The 20482-nt window shown below is 38.0% G+C and overlaps 1 protein-coding gene across 7 annotated transcripts in view; it reads left to right on the forward strand.

Annotated features, from left to right (window-relative positions):
* The window catches only part of LINGO2 (leucine rich repeat and Ig domain containing 2), a 506482-nt gene that overhangs the window by 290379 nt on the left and 195621 nt on the right, over nt 1–20482 (forward strand). For 3 of the 7 annotated variants that reach the window (XR_006015299.1, XR_006015298.1, XM_042023605.1), the window contains exon 4: nt 6653–6781. The exons of the other annotated variants lie outside the window; for them this stretch is intronic. The gene's annotated coding sequence lies outside the window, so the exon portion shown is untranslated. The remainder of the gene's footprint in view (nt 1–6652; nt 6782–20482) is intronic. 7 annotated transcript variants of the gene reach the window in all.

A 20482-nucleotide genomic window follows, 5' to 3' on the forward strand; every position in this document is an offset into this window, starting at 1 on the left:
ATAAAGAAAAATGTAGACAGCTGATAATTTTCAACCCATTTTTTAATGTCTGTCCTACCTTTGATGCACCACAGTTTAAAGCCATAATACTCTGACAAGGACAACACATTTACTGGCATGAGCCATGCAAAGGGCAATTACAACAGTAATCAAATATACTAAAGAACATCACACAAAACTGAAAGGTGAGTAGGATTGCAAGAGTATTACATCTACTTTGGTTTGACTGTGTTGCTCAGGGCTTCGTTTCATTTAGGTCTGAGCATTTCCAAGCATGGGGATGCCACAGCCTCCACGCACATCTTGTTCACTGTTTGACAACCCTTATAAGCATCAAAGACATTTTCTTTATATTGAATCTGAATTTCCCATCCAAGCTGTGCTTGTTGCCTCACATAATGACAAGAAACTGACTTTATCTTCCTGATGCTTCCTCATTCCTCAGCAAAAGAAGAATCTCACTTTAACATCTTTTTGAAGGTTGAAGAAACCCAAATCTCTCATCCACATGCTCGAGCCCTGCCATCATGGTGAACTCCACTGAAATCACCCCTGTATGTCAGTGTATATCTTGTGCCAGAACTCCAGGACCCTGCACTTTTGGGTGACCTCACCAGTGCTGAACATTGGAGTAGGATCAGTGCCTGACCCTGCTGCTGTGACTATGCAAGTGCATCCCAAGATTCAGGGATTGCTTTGCTTCCCAGGTGCACTGCTTCCTCCTGGGAAGAAATTGCTGCCTTCCGGGAACTTGCTGCCTCTCAGTGCCTTTTCTGCAGAGCTATTTCTTCTCAGTGAGCCCTAGCTTGTCCTACTGCAGGGGTGAGTCCTTTCCAGGACTTTGGGAAACTCCATAAGTAGTTCATCCCTATGAACTGCAGCTCATTTCTTCAGCCTGACTGAATTACTCTAAATAACAGTTCTACTCTCCAGAACACTGTCCACTCCCCTCAATATTCTGCCCCCCCCTCCCCCCCCCCCCCTCCCTTCCCCCCCTCCCCACCCAGTTTCTTGCTGACACTGCCTAGATATCCATCAAACAGGTGATGAGGGCAGACATCCCCTTGGCTACAAGGAGTCTTCATGTGATCATGCCAAGGGCATTGCTAAAGTCAAGGTATGCAACATCCACTGCAGTTCCCTAAACACTTCATCAGCCACCCATTACAGAACGTGGTCAAGGTTGCCATTGGTAGATTTCCATGAGCACAAGGCCACTGTGGCTTCCAGAATGAAGGTCTGATTGCACCATATGAGAGCAAAGCAATACCAGGTTAATCTTGGTAAAGAGGTGACTAGCTATTTCTTAGGCAGTAGCGCATGGAAGCAATCAGAGCAAGAATTTTTCTCATGACCAGTTTTGTACTTAAATGGGACACCTGTTTTATATTTTATTTTGCTTTGTGTAAGTGAAAAATTATTTTTATAAACCACAGACACTTTTCTTAGGTACAGTATTATGAAAGTTAATTATTGAATGATAAACTGGAACAAATTCTGGTCCCTAAAGTTTCTGGAAATGAGTCTACATTAGAAAAGTTCATATTACAAGGTGCTGTTAGGTCAGTTGACACTGACAGGTCTCAGTTGATTTGTCCCAAAGCCCATTAAACTGTGTCATGCCTGTGCTGATTTTAGAAATAATGTCAGTTTTAAGTCACCTTAAATGTGGGATTTTTTCCTTTCTGTAAATAGGTTATAAATGATGTGAAAGAAATGTGTTCATTGTGTATTGTGTTCTCTGTTAAAGCACATCTTTCTTTTTTATTACTTTGTTTATCCAATAAAGAGCATTAAGCTTCCCCTCACTTTGGATTTGGTTATTAGGATTTTATCCTTCCTCATCTATATGAATATCATTGCACAGAGGTTCAGCATGATAAGCATTGGTGGTCATGATTTTTATCTCTGAATTCTGTTTCTGCCATAAGTATATAGACAATGAAAGGATAAGAAATACATGATAATATCTTTGGTGAAGAATAAGTGGCAAGGTTGTCAGTGAAAAATAGGGAAACAATGCCTGTGTTTTGTTCTGCTCTTACTCTGCTGCAACCTAATGTATTTGGAAAAAAAGATTCTGCAGGCTCTCTAAACTACTTGTGCTCCTCCTGAAGGCAATTAACTACTGCTGTCAGATTTGAGTTCCCAGAAGGGCTGGTGCAGTGGTATTTTATTAATGATACTCTGCAGTAAAATATGTAATGAATTGTGCTGTTTCATTACACAGAAAATCCTCTTGGTTGCTAAGGATGCATATTTCTGTAGTAAGCTCATACTGAGGGTAGATACTTCCCTGTGTAACTGATGTGAATATGTATTTATTTATTTATTTATTTATAAATGTCAACCTAACATTTTTTTAATTGCTTGTAGATATTGGATTAGTAAAAAAATTCAGTCATTCATCTTACATATAGCACAATCAGGAGGTCTCTGGCACTAAACTTTGTGTAAATGTATGTGTAGAGTGTGATTTTCATGTTAAGTTGGTCTTCTTTTCGGTTGCTTAATATTACTCTCTTAAAGAGAATTCACATTCCTGGACCTCTTCTTCCTTGCTACTGGAAACCTCACCATATCAAGCCTCTTTATTCCAGAAACAAGTGTTAGATTTTACTTCTCTCCATTACTTGGATCCAGTAGAAACTACAAAATGAAGAAGAAAGAGTGATTCTTACTCCATTGAGAAATCTGAAGGCTAAGGCTAACCACCAAGTTCCTGTTTTCTGTTTCAGCACCCAATTAATAATATTCCTTGACATTAGGTTAAATACACCATATTTATATATGCATGTAAAGGAATCACCCTCCAGTTTTGGGGCAAACCTCGGGCATGATATCTATACCTTGTTTGTGACAAGAATGTAAAGCATTTCTGCATCAGAAAGCTTTATATCATCTAGTCACTGAACAATAAATTCCTGTGCTGCTGACTCTAGGCGCTGTGAAACTGTTGAAGTGCCACTGTTTTGAACCAGAGAAGACAAGATCTGGTTAAACAGTGGTGCTTAAACCTCTGAAGGTACCAATTTGCTTAGTTGCACTGGTCTTTTACAAGATGCAATCTGAAAGGTTCCTAGACAATGTCATCCAGGTTGCTTTTCCCATGAGGACTGGACCAGATAATCCTCCAAAATCCCTTCCAACTGGCTCTGGTCTTTGTCTTTATGATTCTGTGACTTGGCTCCAAGTGCTGAGTAGGTGGATTGGAAGTAGGAGGAAACAGAAGTCAAGCATTTGAGATATATAGACAAGAGCATTAACACAGGCAGATGTAGACAGCCTCAGACTCACTCTTTTTTTCATCCATCTCTAAAACTCAGTAGGTGAGTGTTGTGGTTTGACGCTGGCCCAACGCCAGGCACCCAGGAGAGCCACTCGCTCACCCTCCCCTGCCACTGCCGGGCAGAGGAGGGAAAAGGAAAAAAAAATTAACAAACGCTTCATGAGCGAGATAAGGACCGGGAGAAACACTTTAAGGGCGAAACAGGCTCAACTTAAGCTGTACAGTGAATTTATGACTAACAGAATCAGAGGAGGATAATGAGAAATAAAATAAGCCCTTAGAACACCTTCTTCCGCCCCTCAGCCCCTCCCTCCTTCCCACCAATATCACAGGCATACAGGGCATGGGGGCTTGGTCAGTCCATCACCGAGATTCCCTTCCGCTGCTCCGGGAGAGGAGTCTTCCCCTGTGAGGCCGTGGGTCCCTCCCACGGGAGACAGTTCTCCTGAACTTCCCTGGCGTGGGCCCGCTCTCAGGAGCAGCAGCCCCACCGCCCCTGCTGCAGCCTGAGCCCCTCCCACGGGCCCGCAGCCCTCCCAAACTGCAGCGCCGGGGCTCTCTCTTCCCACAGGGTGCAGTCCTCCAAGGACAGGCTGCTCCCGCCTGGAAGCAGGGCCCTCTCTCTGCACCGCGTCTCCCGCTGGATCACAGCCTCCTCCAGGCATCCACCTGCTCCGGCACGGGCACCTCCCCCACGGGCTGTGGGTGGATCTCTACATCCTCCATGGCCCCGTGGGCTGCAGGGGCACAGCGGCTTCACCATGGTCTGCACCACGGCCTGCAGAGGAACCTCGGCTCTGGCTCCTGGAGCACCTCCTGCCCCTCCTTCTTCACTGACCCTGGTGTTGCCATGTTGTTTCCCTCACATGTTCTCACTTCATTCTCTTCTCTGGATGGAATCCAAAATCTTGAGTCTTTGTTTTGATTTTCTTCTTAAATATATCATCACAGAGGTGTCACCAACCTCTCTCACTGGCCCAGTTTTGGCCAGCAGCATGTCCACCTTCAGAGCCATCAGCATTGGCTCTGCCAGCCATGGTGGGAAGCTTCCAGCAGCTTCCTCACAGGAGCCATCTGTGTGTCCCCCCTGCTGCCTAAAACCAGGCCGTGCCAATCCAATACAGTGAGTTCTGATGAAGTCCAGTGTATGTCTCTTATAGACTACTCTAAAAATTACACTGGAAGATCACAGTAGCAGCATGACTTTATAGGGCATAAATTCTGATTTAGCAATATGAAAGAGGTTTTTGTCATCAATTTGTTGGTTTTTCTCCTGTCTGAATAGCTATAGCTTCTAATGATTTTCCCCTGAAAACTGGAGAGATCTCCACACATTCATGTTGTATAGAAAAATTCTCCCGATGATAACCATATACCTATGATTTAAGCAGCTTTTAATGATATTTTTTGGCAAAAAACAGTGGAAACTCCTTTTTGTTTTGGTTTGTGGGTTTTTTTTGGTTTGTTTTTTAGGGTTTTTTATTTATATAAAATTTTAATTGCTTTTTCTTCCAAGAAAGCAATTTAGTAGTCCCACTGAGTTTATGAATATATATCTGGGTTTATGAAGTGGACCTCTTTTTTCTTAACAACTTTGTTGTATCAGAATGAGATAGTTTTAACACTATAGGATCAAGTCTGTAATTTTTGTTGCATGGCTTCCAAGCATAAACTACAAAGTGTTTTGCAGCAAATACTGGGTGTAGTCAGCAGTCAGTGAAGATGAATGCCATACTCTGTAAACTTGTGGTGTCATCTAGCTGATATTTCCCAACTGTATTACAAATGGTGAGATATTTGTAGATCTTTTCAATCAATATATCGTTGCCAAATTGGAATGGTTATGTACTGTAAAGCACAGACTGCAACTCTAGCTTTATAAAACTTATTTCACCAGTGTTCTCTATTGGAACAGTTTCAAATATCGTCCTGTGTGTGCAGTGGGATTAGTGTAAGTGATAAACATCGCTGAAGTTTCTTTGTAATTTTTAAAACCTTGGTCTTATTTTTTTCTTCATTATTACACACAACCAAAAGCTACATATCCATCTGTGTTTTATAATCAGCAATCTTCTGAATGTCTTAGAAACAATAGATGTTACAGTATAGTTTATAAGGAACCTTAGTGCAGAGAGGTAATGGAATGCACTTTATTAAAGTCTCCAGAAAGAAAACACAGGAACAATATAAAAAATGTACTGAGGATGCAGCACATCTGGGAAAGGTCTAATTTTCGAATTGAAAATGTTTGCAATGGCAACTGTATGCTCAGCAAGTTCTGTTTACAGGAGAGACATTACGTCAGCAGTACAACTGGAGAAGGAAAGCTCCCTTGAAAACTGCTTAGGTCATTTGCAAATTCCAGGTCGAATTTTCTTGCTAGTTTTTGTTTGGGGTTTCACTACCTTCCCTTCCTTCCTTCCTTCCTTCCTTCCTTCCTTCCTTCCTTCTGAATTCCTTCCTTCCTTCCTTCCTTCCTTCCTTCCTTCCTTCCTTCCTTCCATTCCTTCCTTCCATTCCTTCCTTCCTTCCATTCCTTCCTTCCTTTCATTCTGTCTTTCGTTCTTTCTTTCCTCTCTCTCTCGCTTTCAATCACTCTTTGTCCCTTTCCATATATAAATATTTATTTTTCTTTCTTCTAATATGAGAGATTTATGAGTAGAGTCCTAGAAACTGATAACTGTTCAGGTCAGAATGGTTTACCATATTATACAGGATGGTATCTCCTGTGTTACTGGGAAACTACTGCTTTTCTATCAACTGTTGTAATTGTATCATTTTTTCAAACCTCTTCTTGTTTCTTTAAAGACTGGAAAAGACAGGATGCCATCATATTTCAATAATATGATGTGTAGAACATCATGTGATAAATTTGTCCGTGTCAGTTGTAATCTATAGCTTGTCATGTTGAATTATTCCTGAGATGATTTTGGCTTAAGCATGGCTCCATAATTTTATGACAGAATCTACTTAGGACTGTCAAGGGAAACACTTTGATAATGAGGCTTTCCCAGTAGAAAAATGAGTTTATATTTCGTTACTGATCATCATGATTACAACCTTGGTAACATAGTGTTGACTTTATGGTCAGTTGTAGAGTATGCCCTTGAGGACACAGATATATCTGCAGTGTATTATCAACACCTAGATACCACACTGATGGTAAATCCCTTGTTAATATAAAAGACAAAACCCCTTACAATATGTCACCTAAGAAAATTATTATTGGTTTTTTTTGTTTGTTTCATTTTGTTTCATTTTGTTTCATTTCATCTCATTTCATCTCATTTCATTATTTCATTTCATTTCATTTCAATTGGTCATCCTTTAATCACAAATTCATTGTTCTTCCCTTCATCAAAGACATGCAGGGAACTCTGAAGTTAACTCCTAGTGCTTCCAGTACTGTCTGGAGTACAAAGACATACCTCATGGTTTATGTGGTCTGACCTTTTGGATTTGTACTGGATAACATCAGCTGTAGCCATTGAGGTGAGAAACTGTTCTGAATCTCCATGGACTACTAGGCAGTAAAAAAACTATTTCTTGTTCTTTAAAATTTTCTGATTGTGGTAATTCCTGTGAGTATTATTGTGATTTGCCTGTGGCATGAGCTACTTCTGTTAATTTTCCTGAATAATAATCGAAAATCTAGTAAGATTATTTTATTTGTGGCGTTATGAATAACTTCATCTTGCAGACATCTGTATTCTTTGTAAAAGATGTAATGGTATAATATTCCACTTTTTTATAATAGAGTAAGAAAACATTAAAATATTTTCTTATGGGGGAAGGAAGGCTAAAGATATAAGCAATGTCAAAGAAAAATGTAACTTGCAGGAAAGTATAGTCTGATAATCACAAAATCTTGCAATTAGGAAGTTTACCTGAGCAAAGAATATGCTAGTCCAGGTTTCTTGGTTAGTGTGAGTATTTTCCTTTCTTGGATATTGAAGGATAACCGCATGTACTTATTTAACTTATGCATACATGTGGCAAAGTAAAGTATATTTTGCCATAAAAGCGTTGAAATAAATACGATTTTTCTGTACCATTTTTTTTTATCTTCTAATCAAGTTTACTTTCAATCTATACTGGCTTCTGAAATAAATTGGAAATATGCATTTGAGCAAACATGTTCTTCTCCAGGAACTAGAAGTGTTTCTGCAGGTAGACCAGAATACTGAACCCACCTATAAAGGCTGTGTAAAGGTAGCATTTTGTGTGCTTATAGTATACCTCATTCGGAAAATTATATCACTTTATTTCCTTTCACTGCAGAAAAATACTGGTAGGAAATTTGTTTTACAACAAATCTACTGAAGGAGCATTGTATCCACATAAAGATGTAAAGTCAGTCAATAGTGAATATGACTTGAGAATGACAGTAGTCAGTCAAATCCAAAGCTACAAAGTCTGAAGAAATTGTGGATGGGAGTATCACTACATGGCAAGGCAGCATGGCCAGGGGTATAATACTGTGTTATGTTCAGGCTCATTTCAAAGTATACGGGAGAGAGCTGATGTCTGAGAGTAGTAATTTGAAAAAAGTTGGTGGAGGCAATATGCAATGGACATTCTACTACTATTCTCTAATATCAGTCTTTCTGAATAAAAATATATTTGCAATGACAGACCGGATGAGAAACAGTTTTCCTGTCTAGTGAAAACTCAAGTGGACAATAAGACTCCAAGTAACCAAATGCAAATTAGTTAATTTAAATTTCATATCAGTTACAAAAATAAAGGTCATCTGACAGTTTTAATTGCTTGAGCAACCATTACTCTTGGGACTAGTTTTAAAAGTGTAGGTAGAAATCTGATGAAAAGAGTAATAAAAGTTCAGAGACTGGATATCTGATCATGAAAATATTAAAAAAAAAATTAATTGGATAATCCAGCAAAAAACCCCCATAAATTAATGATTAATCTGATTATTTCAAGGCTTTGAAACAATATCTTGCTGTGATGTTTGCTGTGGAGTTAAATTTTTATAGATAATTTTGATAAATCCAAAGTGTAGCATTTATTTAAAGACACATGAAAGTAAAAATGATAAAATTGCAGTGTGATGAATCTATCCTTTTAGGGACACATGTTTATACAGAATTACATCTGTCCAGCAACAGAGTATTAATTAACAAATTATACTAACTTTTTGAACTCTGAATTTTGAGTGTAGTAGAAAAATTCCCTAAAATAAGTACTATTACTATATGCAGATTTTCTATACATTAAATATTTATGTCAAATGGATTTCTAAAAATTAAAAATTAATTTCTAGCACTTACAAGCTTATGAATAAAGACTTTCAGAAAAAATGTGGAATTTTTTTTGCTTCCATTACAAGGAATTAATCTTGAGATAAAAGCATCTTGTGAAATCTCTCAGAAAAAAAAAAAATAGAGCAAAAAACCAGAAATATTGAAATGCCAAAACAAGATTTTAATTCTGAAACTATTTTACATTAAGTAATGTGTATTTTTTATGTGGGTATTTATGAGTGAAAGTATCTCATTAATATCTAATTAATGCCTTTAAATGTAGGGACTGTATTATATTAATTAAAAACCCTTCTGTCTTGGTGTTATTTTTTATATGTTCATTAGCCATAACACAGTAGCTGAAAAATCTGTTTTGTTTCTTTTTCCACTTTTAGGAGAAATTAAGTATGTGGTATGTGATGCATGTCCTATCAAAAGTGCATTTCTGTAATCCATTATCATATAATTTTCTTACTTTGTCTTTAACAGAGTTAATACTTATGTAATTAGCCAGCCTTAATCCTGTTATTGCACCTGCTCTTGCAACTGGCTAATCAGGATGTTCCTAGATATTGCTTTTCATCTGTGGCTGTCTCATTACGTGAGAGTATCAATTTGCTGCAACACAGGTATTGTTATACCATTTTGCAGATCAGTGAACTGAGCCACAAAAAAAATATGAGATAATGTACCAAAGGTCAGGTGTGAGTGGCAGTGGCAGAACTGAAAACAAAATTCCAGTTTCCAGTGGTAAAAACTGAATCACTGTCAGAAAGATTTTCCAGTGGAGGAGGGTGTAATAATTTACATGGGATTTGTGAAAGAAAAAAAAAAGTGGAAAAGATGCTTGGTTGTCTCAAGTCGTTCATAGCACATATCTCTCCTGTGACATATAGTGGAACTCTTTTATATCATTTTAAACTGGACTGAAATAAACATATATATATATATATATATGTATGTCTAAAGTCTATTCTATATATGTATTTTGTGTGTGTCAGTGGGTGTGTGTATTTGCTTATATGTATATTTATGTCATAAATATGCTACTGCTGCATGTATTGCATTTTTGTTTGTCATGGATATACAGCTTAGAAGTTACTCAGATTAGAAATGAGGGGTGAGCGCTGTATCACAAAAAGTCGCGTGGTCATTTGAGTAGGGAATGCATGGGTTTTGCTATAACCAAATGGCAGTTCAGGTACAGTGAAAGAAACTTACAGAAGAAAGTTTTAGCATAAGTAGAAAGAGTTATCTAAGTATTCGGTCTTGATAAAGAAGGTCATGAGAGCAAGGAACATAGTAGAGGCAATGTTAGCATTTATTTTTGCACTCATGGTATTATAAGGTGTGAAGGCAGCGACAGGGACAGCAGCCTCAGGACAGTAATATGAAAGTTTTGCCTGGTAATATTACTACTCACACTCTAACATACTGATATATATGGATACAATGCTTTATTTTATTTAATCTGTTTCAAGTGTTTGAAGCAGGTAGGTGACATCATTCATTTTTGAGACTGTCCTTGTAGTTCATTGGTACTTATTTTAATATAGTTTGAGAAAGCAATACACTATAAATTCTCTCCAGAGGTTAAAAGGCCCACAAAGGTGATTTACACTATCTTTTTTTTTTTCAATTTTCAGAGCAATAGTAGTTTGGTGATGGCTTTAGTCTGTGTTAGCAGAGAACACTGCAGGGTGAATCTTTGTGGACTAATATTTGTCTTGTTGTCATGTTTTGAAAAGGGTTCACAGACTACTATTTAATACTTGCTTTGCTGTTCATATATGGTCTGTGTAGCTAGCTGGACAATTATCTCCAGTCATTGTGCAGATTTAAATACCTGTCTAAGAGTACTTGTCTCACTCTGCAGGGTGTACTTTAAGACAGATTACCCATACTCCAAGCTCCCTTATTACGACCCTGTTCATCTTTTGCTTGGCATAATTATAGTTGTGCATGGAAAAAAGTATTATGTTAGATATAAGCAGGTTATAAATTTTCAGTTAGCTTCTGCAATTGGTTTTCACTCTCTAGGGAAGGAAATGATACTCAGGATGCTGGGGTTTTTTTTTGCTACCACCTGTTATGTTTGTCTGTTCTCAGCATCCCTTCTAATCTAAGCCATCACCAATGTCCGGATGCTTGTATCTTGCACATACCCCAGCCTTGCTTGATGCCCCTTTCTCTAAAGACATTGCTTATCCATCATCTTCTCTCCCTTATTTCTTCGGTTCATTTGTGTTTCTCTTTCACTTGTATCTCCCCCTTCCTAATATATATTCCTGTTTGTCCATTTTGCAACAAGCTGCTAGTTTGTGCCTCATTTGATTGACTGACAGCAGGGACTATGTTTTGCTTTCTGCAATCACTTGTTTCTGGCTCCCTAATTCACTCATTACTAATTCATTGTGCTGGAGAAGACAGCTCAGATGGCTCCCTTCACTGGTTTTTTTTATGTGCTCAAATTTTCCTAGGCCTCTAGAAAGACTTTTTTCTAGAAAGTCACCATCTTTCTGTGCACCTTTCACAAAATTGATTCCAAGTTCCTGCAGCATTTCATTATCACTGTCTGGAGATTTAATTTCAGTTTTAAACAAGAGACAGCAAGCACTCCACAGCTTTAACTGTAAATAACTGCAGTTCCAGTACATTACAAAGTTAAGTACTATAAATCAGTGGATTAATGGTGATCTACATCAGACACTATTCTGGCCCCTACAAGATGACTTTAAGTGAAGTGTGCTTGGAAATGTGTATCTGTAGCCATAAAAGTGTCCTTTTGCTGAGATTATTTCTCAAATCTCACAGTCTGTTCTGATTCTGAGTGTAAAATATCCCATCATGAGTAAAATTTTCTAGTAGATCATGTTCTAGGTGGATTTACAGAGAAGGACTTGTGCCAATAAGAATTTTAGAGTGGTTGGACTGTTAGAGTTTCTGTAGATCCTGCTAATGTTATGAGTAATTCCCTAGTCTCTTGCAAAACCGATATATTTTCCCAAGTTCTGAACGTGACTAAGTGCATAACTAAAGGTTATAAATGGCATGGTAGTTTCCTTGGACCTTGATCACTATTCACATGGTAATCATCCATTTGCTTTTTATCACTTTCTGCCAACCTTAATCTCCAAGGCTGCATAGATTTATTTTTTTCACTAGTATGTACAACTTCCAAGTCCTTGTATGCTCCTTAATGAAAAAGTGGATAATGGATTTTCTCACTCAATGCCATACTTAGTTAATGGGAATGAAATCTCCATGGGTGCATATCCTTTAAATAGTACCATCTTCAAATTACCCCTTTCCAAAACCAATGTTCCTGACATTCTTCTGTCTGTAGCTACATGCAATGAAACAGGGGGCACATCACCTATTGTGTTTCTCCAGTCTAAACTGTAACTTTGCAATAGTCTTCTTTCAGGCTTTACTGCTATAGAACTTGGAGCAAATAATGGAATCCATTATTAAGCAGCTTCTTTCAAAAATTGGTCTTCTGCAAAGGCTTTTCTCAGATCATTGAGAAGTTCATTGTGGAAGTTGGAAATTGGAAATCAGTGTGCACCCATGATTAGTGTTCATCAGGGTGATGGACAGGACTGATGAACTAGCTCAAGAAAAGTCATTGAAAGTACTGGGATCCTCCCAGGCCATCCTAGAAAGCTTCATACTTGATTTCTACTTCCTCACTTTCTTCACTTTTGTTCTGAAAAAAATTGAAAATCTTCAGTATTTTGTACGCAAAAGTGCTGCATCCTCTTTGCAGCCCTGCTAAATAGGAACATATGTATTACCATACAGTTGTTCAAAATGTTTTGATTTATGTTCAAAAAGGACTTTTCAAGGAAGTCAGTATAGTCAAAGCACTGTAATGTCAGTTGGAAACTCATCTCCTGAAGAAAGCATTAGTACAAATTCCATTTATGTGAAGTCTGTTCTCATTTCCATTTCCTGGTTTAGGTTCATTCTTGTAACATATGCACTGTTACCTGCTATTTCCTTTTTGGTTCTGTATAGGGAACTCTTTGAATTTCCTGTTCTAGGAAACACTTTTTCCAGTTACTTTAATGTGAATTTTTTCTTTTCTTCCCTGTAGTGTAGCATAGAGTAAAAGATTTCATATAGCATTTTGAATTGGTTTTGATTGAAAACTTTGGTGTTTCAAATTTTTTGGTTCAGTTTTGTTTGTTTGTTTGTTTGGGTTTTTTTAATGTGTAGTAAATCAGCTCAGGCTTGCAAATCCTTACTTTATATATGTGTACTCGATTCAATTTAAATTTCTGTCAGGAGGAACTTTGTGATTTATACCTAAGTTTGGAATTAAGCATCTATCCTGAACCTAAGTGGGAAACATCCATCAGGAAGGAAAACATTGAAAACTTAATGCAAATAAGGAAAATATATTTTAAACAAAGTGTTGGTGTGAATAAACAGTATGTTTTCATTCCTTTGAATCCAGTTTGAATCAACTGAGCTTACAGCCTTATAGTGTAGATAACATCATATGTACCTTGCTGCATTTTTTTTCAATAAAGGTCACATTTTTCTGCAATTCACAACTGGTGTTGAAGACACCTTCAGGAGCTTCTAGATGCATCCTCCTTGTAATGTGCCTTGTGATGTATTATGCCTGGAAACGTCAGGAAACTTGCAGATGCAGAAAATTTAGATGAAGATAAGTAAACTAAAGATAAGCATCCAGATGTTTGATACTGGTTCAAATTAAGTATTTCATCCATTTTGTTTCATCCATATTCATTTTAATAGTTTGACTACTGATGATTTCAATATTTGATAGTCTTTCTTTCATCAACAATTTCAAGCATTCCCTACTTTGTTTTGAAAGCGTAACTAATGGGAAGAAAATTTGTCTACCATTGGCAGCCCTCTCTATTTCTGTGTATCTTACTGAAGTTACCTCTGATACAAGGAGATTGCTGAAAATATTTGATGTGGTGAAGGAGAAGTGTCTTCATTATGACTAGTTTCCTACTTTAAAGCAAACTAATAAATCATGCAGCTTTCTCCATAGTTTTGCTGATCCTCTTTTAACTCTTTAGATGATAAAGGGGGTTAAGGGCTCTGAGCAACTTGACCTAGTGGAAGATGTGTGGCAGGGGTATGGAACTGGATGATCTTCAAGGTCCCTTCCAACTCAAACCATTCTATGACTCTGTAATAATATACAAAGAGTTACAGCCTTCTCTTATGTGGTGATATTACCCCATTCTTAGTAACATTTTCCTGTGATTCTGATCAACATTCTATTACTCAGTTCTTCATTAGCTTTCTGAAAATAAATATGAAGAACTCTTTCCTATATCCTTAGGCAAGTAGCTTCAGATAATATGTTTAACTGAAGCTGGCATATAGCAATTACTGTTGACATGAATTACTGCTAAAGAGTGCCGGTGAAATAAATGGTAAAATCCAATGTTTAAAATGTGTTATTGACATAATGAAAATAGTTGGGCTTCCTGAAGCTACAACTGAGCCAGCAATATGTGCTTACAGCACAGAAAGACAGCCATATCCTGGGATGCACAAAAAGAAATGTGACCAGCCAGTCAAGGAAGTTGATTGTCCCCTTCTACCCTGCTTTGGAGAGACCTCACCTGAATCCAGTTCCAGGGCATCAGTGCAAGAAAGACACAAAGGTGTTAGATTAGGTCCAGAAGAGGGATGCAACAATGGTCAGAGTTCTGGAATGCCACTCCTATGAACAAAGTCTGAGAGGATTGAGCTTATTCAGCCTGGAGAAGAGAAGGCTTCAGGGAGACTTTACTGCAGTTTTACAATATATAGAGGAGACATGGGAAAAACAAACAAAACAAACAAACAAAAAAACAACCCCAACAACAAAACCTCAACCAATCGAACAACCAAAAAAAGAAAAACTTTTTCCCAAGACCTCTAGTGACAGGGAAAGGGGCAACAGTTTTCAACTGAAAGAGGGCAAATTTAGATTGGACATAAAAAAAAAAAAATCAGACATTGTGACTTATCAGAGACATTGTGAATGCCACATCATGGTAAGTAGTATGGTCAGGTTAGATGGAACATTGGGCAACATGACCTAGTGATACATATTCCTCCCAGGATGAGGGTGTTGGGCTGGATGACCTTCAAGTGTCCCCTCCAACACAAACCATTTTATGATTCTATAAGAAGAATGCTTCCTGAGAACACACTTTTTGTATTGTAAACTGAAATATCTGTTTGCAGTTACCTTACCTAACATGTTCTGAAAAGTGACCAAAATGTTTGCTTATCCATTCAGCTATATTTTATACAAAAGTATTAGAAACAAAATAAAACAAAACAAAACTTCTAGAGAAGCCCTTCATTAGGGCCTTGACTGACCTAGGAAATACCTCCTTTACTCTTGAACTGAAAATCCCTGAAATGGAAGGGCACTTTGACAAATTTACAGATTGTTACATCTCTTTCGTATAGTTGCTTCTTGTGAATAGTCATCAACTCCTTTTATCTTCCAGTGAAGCATCTCTCAACCATGCTAGAGTTAATGGAGATAGAGCTGGCTTTCCCTGAACTGCAGTGCCATGATGTCTTTGTATCACTGAGAACTATTAACTTAAAATACCTGTCATTCCGTAATCCTTGTGCGCAATACTGGGAAGGTAACTCTAGATTGTCCCTCCAGCTTTGGTCTGATGGCAATTAACACAGATGTGCAGAGCATGAAGACAGGCATATCACCTGTAATTGCAGTGGTATCATAGGTCAGTTCTCCAGGGACTGCTTCTACATTCCTCACACAACTATGGAAGTAGTTCGGAAAATAATCCTCTACTTTACTGCTTGGCAAGAGGAATTAGGGTCCCTGACTAAAAATAGTCTCACTTCTTACCTTCTTTTTTATGTAAGACACATGCTAGGTCAAAATGTATGCAAAGATCCTTCTTCCCTGCCAGACAGACATAATGATGCATTACATTCCCTTTCAACAAATGTAGCAAGTTAAATCCTCTGCTGTGAGGGATTGGAGATATAAGGAATTCACTGATTTTTTCTGTTTACACTACTGATCACAAGGCACAACACAGTTCTGTAAGCCAAGTTTTCCAGCCCCTTTCTCCAGTGGCAATGGAAGCTCTGTGGACCATATTTCTAAAGGCTGCCTTTGTAACAGACAGAGAGAGAAGGGAAAGCCTCAAAATACAGGGTAAAAAGAGAAGGTATTTATTTTCATTACCAATTATTTGCCTCTTTTGAAAGAAAGTGAAGGCAGGTACTTAAGGTTTTTTGTTTTGATTTGGTTTGGGTTTTTTAAATCTATGTAAGTGTCTCTCTGAACCTCTAGTTTTCCAAAAGCTTTAGTACCATAGTATCATCGAATCACCAAATGGCTTGGGTTGGCATGGACCTTCAAAATCATCTAATATACCTGGGTTTTAAGTGCCACACAGGTATGTAAATGTCATTAGCTTGTAAATGCCACTAGTTTATGAGCTTGGACTTTTTTATTACTTTTTCTTTCCTCATGAAAGTATCCCCTTTTCAAATGTTCAGAAGTCTGTAAGCTCCCTTGCACTTTATTATGCAGATATAATCAAAGCCAAGATTTATAACCATAATCCACCACTTCTATCCAAGTGAGAATTATTATTGCAATCACCACTCCATTCCCCATGTACAGATATCATAACTTTAATCCAAGTTAATAAAACTTCTCATCTGTAGAATGAGGCTAGTAGACTACTTTCCCATAATATTAGAGGATTTAAAACAAATGAGAAAATATGCACAACTGAATCCTCCTGGCAGTTTAAGCCACCAGAAGGCACTTACCTGAGGTGTTTTGATGTTCTTCTGAAACCCTGCATTTAGCTATAAATACCACTTTGCAGTTTAATATGTCTTCAAAAGCAAATATGAGCAACATAGTCCAAGAAGGGATTCAGGATCCAAGTAATTTATTGGATCTTTCTTTTTCTTTTCTTTGTTAAAGAATTATATAAGAGGGTTTTTAAAGTCAAACACTATTTCATTACCATGTGTGTGACATGCTAATAGTCAACCTGTTTCTTTTTCTGTGCTGATCTGCATAATTTCTGTGGGCCTTCTGTAATTTTGTCAGGCCATGGTGATTTTTTTTCTAGAGCAAAATAGAGTTATTGTATTTTGAATGGAAGCACATTGGAAAAATACTGGGTGGGGTAAACATTGAATAGTATTGAATACTATTCACCCACCCGGAGAGTGGGAAAAGATTTCAATCTTTTCAAGAAACACAAGTGTGGTGCTTCTGGAATAAGACTAATATATAGTGTTGGTTTTGCACAGCCTGGTTTTTAATAGCAGGGTGGCCATGGAGGTGGCTTCTGTGAGAAGCTGCAAGAAGCTTCCACCATGCATGGCAGAGCCAATCCCTGATGGTTCTGAAGGTGGACACGCCACTAGCCAAAACTGGGCCAATTAGAGATGATGGTAATGCCTTTATGAAAACATATTTAAGAAGAAAATCAAAACTAAGTGGGATGCACAGTTTCAATTCCAGCCAGAGAAGAGGAGGAGGTGAGAACACATGAGGGAAACAACATGGCAACACCAAGGTCAGTGGAGAAGGAGGGGCAGGAGGTGCTCCAGGAGCCAGAGCCGAGGTTCCTCTGCAGGCCGTGGTGCAGACCATGGTGAAGCCGCTGTGCCCCTGCAGCCCATGGGTCCATGGAGGATGTAGAGATCCACCCACAGCCCGTGGGGGAGGTGCCCACGCTGGAGCAGGTGGATGCCTGGAGGAGGCTGTGATCCAGCGGGAGACACGGTGCAGAGAGGAGCCCTGGCTTCCAGGCGGGAGCAGCCTGTCCTTGGAGGGCTGCACCCCATGGGAAGAGAGAGCCCCGGCACAGCAGTTTTGGGAGGAGTGCTGCTCATGAGATTGGAGCTATACTGGAGAAGTTTACAGAGAACTGTCTCCCTTGGGGAGACACCTCCTATGGTGCAGCAGGAGAAGGACTTCCTCCCCCTGAGCCAAGCAGAAGAAAATCTTGGGTGATGAACTGACCACACTTCCATGCCTTGTCTCCCTGCACTGTCGGTGGGAAGGAGGGAGGGGTTGGGAAAAAAAGGTGTTTTTAAGGGCTTATTTTTACTTCTCATTATCCTCCTCTGATTTTGTTAGTACTAAACTAATTTTGTATCTCTAAGATGAGCCTGTTTTGCCCTTGGAGTGTTTTTTTCTGGTCCTTATCTCAACTCATGTACCCTTCCATAAATTTCTCTCGTCTGCCCAGCTGTAGAAGGGGAGGGTGAGTGAGCGGCTTCTGTGGGTGCCTGGCATTTGGCCGGAATTGGTACCAGGTTTGCTAGCAAATCTTCTTGAAATAATCTCTTCCTTACAGCTTTTAATTCTTGCATGAGCAAATGAAACAGGCAAAATATAGCTGTAGTGTTTCTGACGGAGAAACCACAGACCGACACTTATTCCCCAACTGTGCTGCTGGCCATAAGCTGAATGCCCTTCCCCTCCTTTTCCTTGGTCCCTTCGGTCGTCTGCTGTGCCTATTCCAAATTCTGTACCTTGACACAATATTGTCTTGGGTTTTGTGTCCCTCTGGAACAAATAATGAGTAAGACCAGTAGAGTAAGAGTGGTTGGCAAGAGTGAGTTTTTGAGATAGATATAGATCAAAAGGCTGATATTAAAGAAATTACCTAGGTAGTGCCTCCCCTTGAAGTGGGTTTGATACTAGACCACCTTGGACTCTATTTTTTTAAACATACTAGATTATGTCTTATTGCTGGTTTTATTTCTTGTATTCAGTATTTCTGTATCATTTTCTCATCTTAGATAGCTGTCTGACCTCTGTTAACCACAGTATCTGAGGTTTTCCCTATCTTTACTGTACTTCTCCTCATTGCAGTCATGTCATGCTATTACCTGTACTAACTGAGACGAGACACTAACTTACCTCTATAAGGTTGCAGATAGGGTTGATGTTGGAGTGCGAACTGAAACTTATGCTCACACATTTTTCACTGTGCATTATAAACTTCATATGTTATACATAGATAGGCGACCAAAGTTTACTATCACACTCTGGGGGTGTCAAGGGAAGTCACTGGCCTGTTCCTTCTTGGAAAATAAACCACTCTGCTAACAACCCAGTCTGAATAAAAGACATTTCTTCTTCACCCCTGCACTCTCCTTGAGGAGATGAATATGTGGTATTTCATAACATGCTTCCTGCAAAAGAAAAACGGTATAAATAAAATGTTCATATTAGTTATTCAGTAGCATAAAAATTCTCCCCAATTATTTTGGAGAATGAAAATAATTGCATCTAAAATAGGAACTGGATATTCAAGAAAGTTTGGCTTTCTTTGCCATCTTTGATGATCTATAAATAGTTTGTCATAAATTACCTAATAACAAGGTTTTTTTGGTTTTACATTCATTAGCAGTGTCAACACTGTGCTTCTTCTGGGCTTCAGTTCACTGAATCACTCCTGCTTAAGGACATTTATGAATGTACATAATAGCAACTAAAATCAATTGGAACCAAGCAAGTAATTAACTGCTTATTCAAAAATAAGACTTTAATTTATCCTTACAATTGATGTACTCTTCCCGTTGAGTTTAAGAAAAGGATTACAGTGCCTCAGTTTCAGCCTCTGTGACTATCGGTGTCTACAAAGCCAGTTAAGCAGCATCAGCTTTGAGAACATTCGGCCAAGGTATTTCAAAGATAGAATTTGGTTGCAAATTCGAGAGTGGAATTCAACTAGAAAATTAAAAGAGAAAGAAAATGTTTTCTTTGAACCACTACATTTCATTTAAATAATAATTCTCTTCTTGCCTAGTGTCTTAGGAGCCTTATTAACATGCAACTTTCTTTGCTTCTGTTTCATTTCACCTTGTGGTGTATGTAAGTCTTCCATGAGTTAGACAGAAGTCAGTGTTGCACTAATTCTAAAACAAGCATGGTGATGTAAGAAAGAGATATAAGGGTGAAAAATTGAAGGATTTGAAGAAAAAATCTGAGGACTCTAGGAGTGAAAAAGCAAGAGTGATTAGCAGGGAACTTAGTTTAAGTAGGGTAAATAGGGAAAAAACAAGTCTGTTTCCTGCCCACTCTCTTTTCTTTAATAAATATTTATACATTTTTTCTCAATTTCCATTGAGATCACATACAAGTATCAAGATGTAAAAGCTGACATTTAGAAGAGTACTTGTTAGTATCCTTCTACTTCTTAATTCATCAGAATTAATGTCCTTGAGATATTCCAGTGAAGTAATTTTAGGATACATCATCACCTTGAATTCTTTTTATGTGCTTTATAAATTATTACTAAAATAAATAGTGACCTGTAAAGTTATTTTACTGCAGTATTTGTGTTGAATATTTGAAGCAAATGTATATTAAACAATATCTGTCTATTATAAATTTTTTTCCTTTAAATAGGCATTAAATACTATAGCCTTAATTTCATTTTCCTCAGCATGATCCATGATAGCAAATAAACCAAATATTATTTTGCAATATGATCACTCAGTTTCCTCCCTGTATAATAAATTGTGCCTTCAGAGCTCTTGGAGTGCACATCAGTCTAGTTAAGCCCTGAACCACCTAGCATAGACACATTTACTAGTCTAGTGTGGAGTTATTTATTAGTCTACACTAGTGCTTATGCTGTTATAGTTTATATGAGCTAATTCTATCAAAGTAAATAATCATAAAAGCCTTCTGTTCCACAGATGGCAGTGATTTAACTGTGCTTTGATATTTAGTGTAATATGTCTGTGTTGAGAAATCCTATGTAATCACACTACATTACAAACTATAAGTGGCTTTTCAGGGTGTCTAACAAAGGAGGTAGACTGTATATTTGTAAGCTTCAGAGTGACACATCCTTGCATTTTCATTTAAAATAAAAATTTAACAATATGAGTTAATAAGAAATTA

The sequence above is a fragment of the Corvus kubaryi genome, unplaced genomic scaffold, assembly GCF_017639235.1.
Source record: "Corvus kubaryi isolate FWS band 111438036 unplaced genomic scaffold, C.kubaryi_AGA036_p1.0 37249, whole genome shotgun sequence".
NCBI classification, from domain to species: domain Eukaryota; kingdom Metazoa; phylum Chordata; class Aves; order Passeriformes; family Corvidae; genus Corvus; species Corvus kubaryi.